Raw genomic sequence first — 12,838 nt, 5'->3', positions numbered from 1 at the left:
CTTCAAAGGCACAATCGGATCAAAGAAATCCTAAAAATCATTTTCCAAGTCAAGTGTTGCTCAAAAGTTTACCTCAACAAATTTTCCGACCAAGTTCTAGATCAGCAATGCAATGTCATTGAATTTTAGATGTAAAGTGCACCACACAATACACATGAAATAGGTTTGAATTATTTCTACCGTGACTTTAAGCAAAAGAATTTTTCAAGTGTCACATAAGATAATTAATAGGTATCATGAAAATTTATTGGTCACAACAAAGAAGGTTCCCTTTATAATGCCAAATAGTTTAACACTTTTCTTTTTCTCATACACACTCCTAAGTATGTTGATACCAAACAAATCAAGAAACACTTCTTTTTATTCTTTAGTAAGACAAAAAAGAAAATCCTTTTTATTAAGGAATACCATACCCATAGGGGATTGACTATGTATTTCATCGAGGTGATTAGAATCAAGTGTGCATAGTTCGCCAAGCTTGAAACATAAAGTAAAAAACTTCTTTTTTTAAAAAAAGAATAAAAACTTTTGTTTTCTTTTAATGAGAATGAACAAACTTTTTTCATTTGTTTTGGATGAGGATGAACAAACTTTTTTTACAACCTAGATCGTCGAATCCGATGAGAAATGTCCACATATCTCACCAAGGTGAGAATCAGGTGCACATAGATCGTGAAGATTTCAAACAAATTTCTACGGTTTTCCATTTTTGATTTTCAATAAATAATAGAAAACTTCTTTTGATTGATTTTTTTTTTCTGTACAAGGGTCAAAACTTTTTTTTCGAACTTAGATCACTAAAACCCGAGGTCACTGAATCCGAGGAAGGGTTGCCTACATGTCTCATCAATATGAGAGTCAAATATGCGTAGCTCTTGAAACTTGAAATATGAAGTGAATAACTTTTTTTTTTGAATTTGGAAAATTTTGGTGAAGGAAAATAAAATTAGTTTGATTTTTGAGTAAAGATCACCGAATCCAAGGAGGGATGCCTACGTATCTCATCAAAGTGAGAATCAGGTGCGCGTAATTCGTAACACTTAAAATATGCTTGACCTATAAATGGAAAAATTGTTTCGTGTTGGAATATATTATTGCAAAAAGATAAGAACCGTACTATTTGAGATTTATCGAAAATAAGTGTAATTAGTAAAAAACATAGAAAGATTCTATGTATTCTTTTAGCATAATCTACCTTAAAGACAATCAACATTCAAATCAAGCTTTCCAAACGATATAACAAATAGCACATAGTCATGAACATGTTGGTCTAAAAGACGATTTATGTTTTAGATATGCCCGTCCCTTGTGTTGAGCAAGACTAAATTGAATGCACGTGATGCAAACAATGGGGAACCAACTAGGGATACATGTTTGCATTGTAGTTCTACGAGGATTAAACTTGATAGAGAAAAGTATCTAGACTTGTTGTAAAACGAGCAAACAACTCGATTCAGGGAGTAGCAAAGTACCGGTAGCAATCTTTTTCGGCTTTGTGCGTGGGAGATCTCCATCCTAAACATGTGTGAATAATAATCACTTACCATTGATCAAAGACCCACCGGTTATATCTTGACAGAAGTGGGGGTGCACAATTGCAATTCTGAGATTCTATTATTGAAAACTCAGAGAAGTGCACGAGGGAAAACATTTATATCACAGTTCAATAATATTAAAACAATTAATGAGCAGACATGTAGCACATTAGGCCAATACATATAACATATTGAATAATATAATAAAAGTCAAGTATACGTCAATATACCAAAACTCAAATTCTAGTGATGACTCTGTAAATAAATAATCTCTTATCAAAACATCACTTTAATTGAGTTTTTTTAAAGCTGTGTAAGTGTGGTAAAAAAGGGGTGTGATAGATGACGACTTTGTAAATAAATAATCCCTTATCAAAACATCATTTTAATTGAATTTTTAAAAAAAATCGTGTAAGTGTGGTAAAAAAGGAGTATGACAATATGTCTAAGTTTGATTTATTTTTTCTAGTAGCTAAGACATTAAGAAACTCATAGGGCTTTTCAGAATCGAATTAGGGTGAGTAAAACTCTCAGAATTGATCTTGGCATGAAAAGATTTGTGTGGGAAGTCAAGGGTCGAAGGTATGTTGCGAAATGAGGGCATTTTGGGAGGTTTCCGAGTCTCTAATTTTGTGCAATCCGCTATAGCAGACATAACAATGCTATAGCAAGATATATGTGCAGGCATTATAGAGGTTGTACATGCACTATAGAGGGCGAAACTATTATGGCGATGTCGTAATAGTGGATCAGGGCGCTATAGCGGGGTAAGTGTAACACCTCGCAACTCCACTCTTAGAATCTGAATAGTTTGTTGCAAGTATATGAGCTTGAACCAGGTGATGTCCTACTTGCTCATATGTTTTAAGGTCCTTTATCAAGTGTAAAATGGGTATTAGAAGTTATTTAGGGCCATAAGAGACCTCTTACACCAAGTCAAGTTCAAAGCATTTCTATGAGCTTAGTTGTTGAATTAGTCCATATAAGGGTCAAATTCAAATAACCATATCTCATATAATATGAAGAGTTAGGTGGCCCATAACCAATCAAATTAAAAATCCATGAGTCTTTTTTCCAGCGCTGCCAAGTTTTAGTCCATCTAAGTTCGGGATAAAAAGTTATGAGTGATTAACTAGAGATACTTTAACCTGGTAGAAGCTCTATGATGGCTCCGCGACACGGAGTGAATACGGACCTCATTGTCTACTAAAATAAAATTTCAACTTCCAACTCTTATCATTTATTTTCTTGAGGGTATTTTTATCATAAAAACCTTTGGAAAGTTATTTAAATGGCCTAAAATGTGTATTTATCAGTTTTTCATAATTAAATCCTTTCATTCACTGCTAAAATTCTGCGCTCAATAACTTCAAGAAACACCAAGGCTAGGGTTCATCTTTCAAGATTCTCTATCAATCTTCCTTACTAAGGTATTTGTCACAACCTGAGTCTACACCCTAACCGAGACACGGTACTTAGAACCATGTTTCCCCCAAGTTAACCCTTCGTATAACATATCAAAGCATATCATATGAAAACTGAAGCAGAAGCTATAAACTAAAAACATAACTAAATTAAATTTTAAAGATAAGTCTATTATAACCGAATACTAATGTTTGGGAGCCTCTAAACTGAATAAAATGATTTACTAGGACAAGACCCTGAACTGCCTGAAAGCTAACACAACTGAAGTGAATAAAATCTAGCATCTCATAACTAAAGTCCTTACAATGCGAGGAGGACTCACCACAAAAACTGAAAGTAGAGGAACTTAGTGGAACGTTTGCCTGAGAATCTGAATCTGAGTGCTGAAATCTACATCATAAAATAATGTAGCGCAAATTAGTGTCAATACCTGAAATGTATTGGTATGCAAGGTAAGGACTGGGATAAACAATTATACAAGAAAAAAGCACTATAAATCTGAGCATGAGTTATACACAAACAATAACTGAAGATTTGGGAGTCAAAACTGTGACATATGACATAATATTACAGAAACAAAAATGTTTATCTGAGACCATATTTTCTAAAATCATATTTGAAAGGATGCATATCTGAAGATCATGCAATCTGAAAACCTTATACTAATATTATCAAGAAAATATATATAAAAAAGTAGTAAATCTTTTAGGTGGGAGTTTCTCATAACCAACATATATCGTGTGAGCTCATGATGCACCAACATACCATCCTAGTTGGGAGGGCTTCCATATACCTTGCCAGGGTATAGAACCTACATGTCTAATGTGGATCCAGTAATCTGAGTCTCTCAGGGCTAAATGATGAACTGTCAAAGCAGTGAAACATAATTCTACTGTGGCACATATTTTTGAAACTCTGGCTATCTAGAACCCTCATTCACTCGATGCTGAATACTACTCTCAAAACATACTATTCATATAGTCATAACATATCTATTAGGCTTATCTAGAAGCTTATAATGAGTCTTGCTCAAAAATCTTTTTCTAAAACAAGTCTTGTTGTGAGTATGCTCAAATCTATTAGACAAAGCTCAAATCCTTCTTTCGAAAATCATATGATGAAATCTATTTCTAAAACATATCTTTCAACTCATGAGAGAGTTTTCTAGAACATGCATAACTTGTAGATTCTCAAAATAGCTTTCATAATAACATAAACTCTCTAAAATCATGCTTTGAAGATAAGATTAAGAAATCATAAATAAAATTCATGTCAAGAACTAATAAGGATGACCATGGAGAACCTTGCTAAACATAAAAAGGCAGTACAATAGTCAAATTCATAATTATGAGTAAGTAAATTCAAGAAATCATGAAATTGGATCATAAAAATGGTGAATTTGAAAGTAGGCTTATAAACCCTAACCATAGAATTGAATTCATGAAAACTGAGGAATTTTAGACATGATGATGAAAAGAATTCCTCATTAGAGTCCTACATACCTTGAGTCACTCCAATTGAAACTCTAACTTTGAAGCAGAACGTCAAAACTCCCTTCTTAAACTTTAGGATGAGTTTTGGTTTTGCTAGATATGGGAGAAAGATTTGATGTTAGAATCTCATGAAGAATTCGTGATTAGAGAATGAGATTGCTTAGAAATACTTTAGATACATGAGAGGAACATGCCTTGATGTTGGAGATGGAGAAGAGGAGAGAATTTGAGGGAAAATATTCCCTAAGTTGTCCAAGATGAATTTCTAGTGAACCCCTAACTTAAATTACTAAATAGAGCAGCACAAAAATCGTTGACACTGGAAAATTGGCTTGGCACGGCGCACCCACTCTATTGGCCGCACGGAGCCCATGGACAATTTGGTAATACGGTGGCTACTAGAAAATTGGCCTGGCGCGGTGCACCCACGCTACCAGGCGCACAGAGCGAACGACCAATTTGACGCCCCTCCAGTAAAATACGAATAACTTTTTACTCAAGAGTCGGATTGACAAGTGGTATGTGGCGTTGGAAAGAATATTTGTAGGCTTTTAATATGATAGTTGATGGGTTACCTAACTCATACTATTTCAAGAGAGATAGTCGTTTAAAGTTGACCCTTGTATTAACTCATGTGAAACCTTAGCCGATAGAAAAGCTTCGACCTTGACTTGGTGTTTGATAGTAAAAGACCTTAAAATATATGTAAAACATATAAATCATCAGGTTCGGTCCTATACAAATACTGAGTATAGTTCGATTCCTTTTTTAGAAGTTTCGGGACGTTACAATATGTAAGGCTTCAATGAGAGTATCCCTTCACTCTCATGCCTAAATTATTTTTATTCTCAAGAATTTCACAAGATTGTTAGAAGTAAAGCTAGGGTTTTTATGAAATTATGATCTTTCTTCAATAAGCTACGTTTTCATTGTTTCACTTTGGTTTTAAAACCTTATAGTATCGATTCAGCATAATTTCTATGGTTCCTTAAATATTTATGACTTTTAAACATGAAAGCAAACATGATTTGATTTACAACCTAACTACATGTTGTTTTAAGGTATGACTTTTGATCATAGCCTCACATGTAATATGAATGATAAAAGGTTTATATACCTATGAGCATTATATGTATACTGTATACATGTTGTTTTGGGAGAACTATTTAGTATCAAGAGGACGCGGGTTTAGAAAACCCAAGTTCCATAACTACACGCCAACATATTATTATGTTTCACTGCTTTGACGGTTGACATGTTCATGTTAGTGGATCCACATAAGATACAATAAGCTTCTATACTCCCGGAAAGTATAGGACAATCCATCCAACTGAGATTATAAGTTGGGCATTATGAACTCAAATGATGTATGTCGGTTATAAGAAACTTTTAGTTTATGTATCTTTTATGATATCCCCTTAACTCTATTTGAGGTATATTAAGTATGCTATTTTATGTTATGATTATGAAGGACTATTGATTTAGACTCAAAGATGTATATGCTTTTGAAAGAAGGTCTTAAAACTGATATTTATGCATGAATTTCAAATGTTTCATTTTAGCCCCTTTATTGTGATTATGACTTTACATTTTTGAAACTTTATTCCATCGTTTCATCCATATGTTACTTTATATGAGTATGTTGATGCTTCAGCATACTCAGTACATTCCACATATAGAAACACATCTTTCTCTGCATTGCATCCTTTAATGATGTAGATTTCAGCGTTCGTTCAATGACTTGTGGCTAGTAAGGTTGCAGTATTTTCAGTTAACACCTCTCCTCATTTGGGGACTCCATTAATTTAGGTCACTAGAATTTTTTTCATGTTGTCTTTGGTTAGGTAGCTGGGGGCCATGTCCCTGCAGACTTATATTTTTGATTTAACTAGTAGAGACTTATTTCAGATAGTAGAAATCACTACAACAAATTAGATTATGAGGGACAAATAATTTCGTCATCTATAAATCATGTTTCGTCACTAAAAAAATTGTGTGACGACAAAAATTTCGTCAATCAGTCGTCACTAAACGTGTGTCACTCAAAGTATACAAAGACGATTTAGTGCTTCGTCGCTAAAACTAATATATTAACTACAAAAAGAAAAATCGTCTCCAAATGCATAAACATTTGTGACGAATTTATTATTTGTCATAAAAAGTGTAACTTTTTTTGTGGTTAATAGTATGTTTTGTCACTAAAAAGGTTATTACTACCGACAAAACTATATCGTCGCTAATTATTTAGTTCAATCAGGGACAACATCAATTGTCTCTAAAGTTATATTTATTTCGTAGTTGAAAAAATATAATATCGTCACTAAAGACTATTTTTATATACAAAAAAATATTTGGTCCTTAAATGTATAAATTAGGGACAAATTTATTATTATAAAAAAGGTTAATAATTTTGTGATTAAATTTATCATTTTGTCACTAAAAGTGTTGCTTTTACCGACGACATATATTGTCACTAAATATTATCGTAAGTAGTGACAATTACAATTGTCACAAAATAAAAAAAATTAATCATATTCAACAATAAAGGGTACTACGACAATACATTTTTTTTCATTGAAAGTAATCAAGTTGTGATGAATTAATTTATTTAATGACAAAAATATTTGTATCAAAATTCACCCATGATCATATAATAAAAATAACTTAAATTATACTAAAGAATAATATCTCATTACAAACTCCTTAAATAAAAGTAAACTATGTCCAATGACAAAAAAATCTAACTAAAATATATCAAAAATTATTCCTAAACAAAGACATATAAGTAAAAATTCCTTCCAAAGTATCAATAATGTGGTGACACATAGCTTGCAATCAATCTTGCTTCAATTCTCACCTTTTATACCTGTAAAAAGAAAGAGAAAATAAAACAAAGATTTAAATTGAGATATTCATATTGGAGTCAAAAGTAAAATATGTAACACAATTTGTCTTTCATATGTTGTAATGCCCAATTTTATAAGTAATTTTTAATTTACAATATAAATTTTATCATTACAAATTTAACATAAGTGAAAGTTTATGAAGTATATCATCACAAACTATTCTATATGGCAACATAAACTTCATCATTCATGAAACTGTTAACTATTAAAACATAATGTAAAAACTGCAATTCAGTAAAATTATAAGTGCAAAATGAACAAAAGAACATAAAAACTCCACATAAAATCATAAAAATAGTACCAAGTTCATATCTTTAACAATTGATCTCCTAAATAAAGAAAAAATAAAAAAGAAGACTAAGTTGTGATTAGGCCTTATATGGTATAGTCTCCGGTCAATTACTGAACCACAGAGTGTGAAAAATGATAATAAAACAAAGCCAATAAAAGTAAGATCTACATATTCATTAAAGATCAACCAGTGATTATGTGAATATAGGGTTAAAGAATATGAAATACAAAGAAAAGACCTTTCTTGTTGATTTCTTTTCAATTTTTGTTATCATTTTTCTCTATATATTTGTTTTAAAGTTGAACGTGGGAGATGAGAAAGGAAAGGAAGATGAAGAAGATAAAGAAGAAGAAAAGGAAGATATTTTTCTCTTTTTTGTAGAAGTGTGATTGAACCACCTGAAAAGAAAGTTTTTTTTTATGTTTCCTATTTTGATTCTTTTAATTTTTTCCTTTTAAAATTAATTAATTGTCTTGGAAGATAAAAAAAAAAGAACCATCAAAATCGATGACTGAAAACCAGTAATGCAAATTGTCATGGGGTCCACCTTATAAGATACTAGAAAAATCAAATATAAAAACAATTACACTTCCACTATTTATTTATAATTGATACTCTATTGTTAAAGTAAAATTAAGCAAGTGTAAAACCTATAATGTAGCAATACTTTTCATTTCAAATTGATAGTCTTACTTCAAAAAAATATTTCTCACTTTTTAGCAACCATTTAACTTTTTAAAGTCACAAAAATTAAAGATTTATCTATATATCTTATCGAAATGAGAATAAGATATACGTAATTTATGAAGCTTTAAATATGAAATAAGCGGGTCTTTTTTGGTGTTTTTCATATAAAGAAAAAATATTTTCAAAAATTTTAAGTTAGGGAAAACTTTCTAACTCTTAGGCATATTTTGTGAAAATACAGAATCATTGAAGAATATGTGTAACTTTCTTTTAAAACTGAAATTGTTATGAGATTTTGAATTATAATAGATTTTTCTATTTAGTTATTTCTTGATTATTTAAAATTTAATTTTATTCTATTAAATATCAAAAATAAGATAGTAGAGATATTGGTTTGGGTGAGGTGGGGGAGGGTTTGGGCAAGGGCGTGTGTGGTTCCCCCGCCCCCCCCTTCCCCTTTTTTTTCTTCTCTTCTTTGTTATTCTTTTATTTTTAACAAAATTAATATAATGAAAAAATTATGTTTTGATTCAATAAGAACACAAATAAAAATAAATTAAAATAATATTTCTTCCCATACAAATTTTACACATGTTACATTAGTATAAATATGTTAGGAATTATGGACACCTAAATTTTTTTATTTTTCTTTATTTTAGTTATTAAAATGGAAAGAAAAACCTACTAATTAAAATTAATATCTTACATAATAAATATTTGTTATTAATTATTCTCATCATTTCAGTTTGTTAAGCCATAAATGCATGTATCATCGTAAGCGAATCAAAATATAAAAGCAAGAATAAACGTAGACAATAATTTTACTTAAACATGAAATAAATCATGGGTTGTTTAAACCTGAAATAAAATAAGGTTTGCTATAACAATTTCGCACTAAGTCTAATGATATAAAATATCTAAACATAAAGTTGATATGAAAGATTTGAACATTCTTCATATTATAACATCAACGAATATTAATGGTTTAAAAATATATAAAATTTAACAATTTCAATAAATTGTAACCAATGCTTGTATAATCATGACATTAAACTATATAAAAAGGATTAAGTATTACCTCTTGTGAAAATTAATTCACAAAGAAAAAACCACAACTGGAACCACAAATTAAAAACCACGAATAAAAACCCCGAACTTAACTTTTCTTTTGTCGCTGAACGATTTTTATTTTTTTTGTTAGTATTGCTGGAAGGAAATAGTGTTTGGTGTGTGTTTTGGAATTTGGGTGCGTGAGTTTCTGTATGTTATTCTGATTGTTTTCTCATTTTTTTTATTTTTTTTTTGTAATCTTTCTATAATTGTGTTTTATGCATGTGTCGTGTGTGTAGTGTGAGGGGGTAATGGGAGAAGTGTGGTGAGATGTAGGGGTGAGTGGGGTAGTGTAGGATAGTATTAGCTTCTTTTTTTTATATATATTTTTTTATTAATATAATATAATATAGAAAAAAAACATTTAGTATTAGTGGATCCCATATGTTCTATTGTTGATGAACAATGTTTCTATTGTTGGTGTCAGGTTATGACGGTTCTACTGTAGAGACGGCTTCACTGTTTATCTTTTTCTTTTAATTTGTGGAGGAAATCTTCCGCTTTTTTCAAAGTATCTTCTGATATAGTCTGGACGATTCCTGTGATGATTTTCCCCTTGTATTATTACTTTTACCTCTGGCCTTGGTAATCCAAGAAGTGTCCATCCTGCACACATAACATTTTACTTTATTCGGATATATCGTAATAATCACTGTAATAATTATCACTATCGATATCCTTGGGGGTATCCTATTCATAATCATATATAGAGAAATCTTCCGCTTTTTTCAAAGTATCTTTTGATATAGTCTGGACGATCCCTGTGATGATCTTCCCCTTGTATTATTACTTTTACCTCTGGCCTTGGTAATCCAAAGAGGGTCCATCCTGCACACATAACATTTTACTTTATTCGGATATATCGTAATAATCAATGTAATAATTATCACTTTCGATATCCTTGGGGGTATCCTACTCATAATCATATATAGAGAAATCTTCTCTAATAATATCATTAATAATTTTACATATTATAAATTCCTGCAAGTGTCCACTGTGGCATATGGTCCTGTATATTTTAATACTCAACCTAATTTGTCATTATCTTTAACTGATGTTAATATTCGTGATGCTTTAACATTAAATGTTAAAACGCATGGTTATAATTATGCACCTGGATCTGAATTAATATGTTTATCATATAGAATTTATTTTAAATTGCTATCTACGTGACAGGCCCCTTGCTCGGATAGCAGGATAGATCCTTCCATACAATCAATAAACTATATAAATTTGTATATATTTCTATTCGGATTTATAATATATTATAATATAATATAATATAATATAATATAATAAAATAAAATGATAAGACTATTATTTAAATATTTTTAAACTAACAAGAATTAAGTATCTAATAATAAATTATAATTAAGAAATGCTAGTTTATTTATTAAAACTTAAATAAAAAAGAAACATTTTTTTATAAATTTCTTTCTTTAAAATTAATCTTACATTAAAAGTGTGACTCTATTTTTTTGTCATTTTCAAATATTTTTTAAAATAAGTTTACTAAAGTAAGATACATCCATACATATTTAATTTAAATTTTTAAAAAAATATTTTAAGTACTTAAAAATGATATAAAACTTTAAATTCGGTCAAAATTTATGTGTCTACATCTTTGACAAAAGATAAATGTAATATTAGTTATAAATACCTATAAAAATAAATTAATAATCTATAATAATAATAAATAAATAAAATAACAAAAAAATCAATCAAGAAATTATATATACCTTGACGATTTGGTGAAACCTCTTCATATATTTTGATTTTACATCATACTTGTTTATTTTTCAAATATTTATTTCGCATTTATGAAATTATTTGTATACATCATCTCTTTAAAATTGCAAATTCGTTATTTACATATGAAACAAAAATTAAATATAATATTAATTGTGAATAACAAATAACAATAACAAAACAATAATAACAAATAATGATAATAAAAAAAAATTATAATAAGATATAATAATAACAAATAATAATAACTAAAAATAATAATAAATAATAATAACAAACAATAACAATAATAATGTCAATACTAACAATAATGATGATGATAATAATAATAATAATAATAATATTAATACAATAACAAATAATACTAACAAATAATAATAACAATAATAATAATAATAATAATAATAATAATGATGCTAATAATAAAAATAACAATAATAACAATATATATAATACTAATACTAATAATAATAATAACAACAAATAATAATAACAATAATAATAAGAATAATAATAGTAACAATAACAACAACAACAACAACAACAATAATAAATAATAACACAAATAATAATAAAAATAATAATAACAATATTAATATTAACAACAACAACAACAACAGCAAATAGTCGAACCAAATAATAACAACAACAATAACAGTTGTAGTAATAATAATAATAATAATGGTAATAATAATAATAATAATAAATTATAAATAGCTGAACCAAATAATAATAAAAATAAAAAACTAAAATTAGTCGAACTAAATCAATATCAAATGGCATTATATTTATCACGAAAAAGTAAAACATCAATATTTTCAAAGTTCTTAATATGCTTGGTAGAACCTTGCTAAAGTTTTTGTTTTGGTTCAAAACATATGATTTTATGAGAAGACGTCTAAAATAATTTATTAAGAACAATTTATTTTCTACTGTCAAAAATAAAAAATATATATTTGAAAAGATAGGATTTCAATATCATATTATTCAATTCAATTATGAAATTAAAAAATTATTTTGTACAATTATAAATTTATATAAAATTAAATTTTTGATTTTACTATAAGAAATCTAATACTTGGTTCGATTCGATGAGTTAATCAATGTTTTTTTAAAACATTGACACTCACAACTATAGTACTTTATCATAATATATTCAAAATCTTAGTTGGTTAATTTCTTTTATTTGTGCTTTCATTTTTTTAGTTTATTTCAATTTTCACACGGATGAATAAGGTGAATAGAATCCATGAAATATTTCACATCTTTGCAAAGTCTAAGTCGATAGTATCTCTATATAATTGCTCTACGTACGTGGAATCACTACTAATTATGTATGTATTTTTAGACAGAAGCAAATCAATCGACTTAGTCTGTATTGTTTACCCACCACAAAATCGATAGGCACGCACAAAAATAAGCATCAAGGTTTGAGAAATTATTTTTTCTATACTCTTTATCGATGAAAGTGTATAAAATAAAAAATGAAATGTCTTAAGCCAACAAATATTTGTGATGTAGTGGTAGAATACTACCCACTCAGGGTACTTATAATCTAGATTGTATTTTTCAAATGATGCATTTTATAATTGCGTAATTTAGGAAAATTGATGAATTGAATATTTTTATTTTTACAAAATC

The 12,838-nt window shown here is 28.8% G+C and overlaps 1 long non-coding RNA gene across 2 annotated transcripts; it reads right to left on the bottom strand.

The window, feature by feature from the left end:
• Nucleotides 1–7,104: 7,104 nt before the first annotated feature.
• On the bottom strand, nucleotides 7,105–9,593 carry LOC107058549 (uncharacterized). 2 transcript variants are annotated; one of them, XR_001472111.1, is made up of 2 exons: nucleotides 9,417–9,593; nucleotides 7,105–7,319 (listed from the first exon to the last, which is right to left on the bottom strand). It is a non-coding gene; the product is annotated as an uncharacterized lncRNA (long non-coding RNA). The 2 variants fall into 2 exon arrangements; XR_001472110.1 differs by lacking the exon at nucleotides 9,417–9,593 and adding an exon at nucleotides 7,890–7,930.
• Between the last annotated feature and the right edge of the window lie 3,245 nt (nucleotides 9,594–12,838).

The sequence above is a fragment of the Solanum tuberosum genome, unplaced genomic scaffold (assembly GCF_000226075.1).
Source record: "Solanum tuberosum cultivar DM 1-3 516 R44 unplaced genomic scaffold, SolTub_3.0 scf00542, whole genome shotgun sequence".
Lineage (NCBI taxonomy): Eukaryota > Viridiplantae > Streptophyta > Magnoliopsida > Solanales > Solanaceae > Solanum > Solanum tuberosum.
Note: the sequence above shows the minus strand (reverse complement) of the source record. Positions and strands in the feature narration are given on the sequence as shown.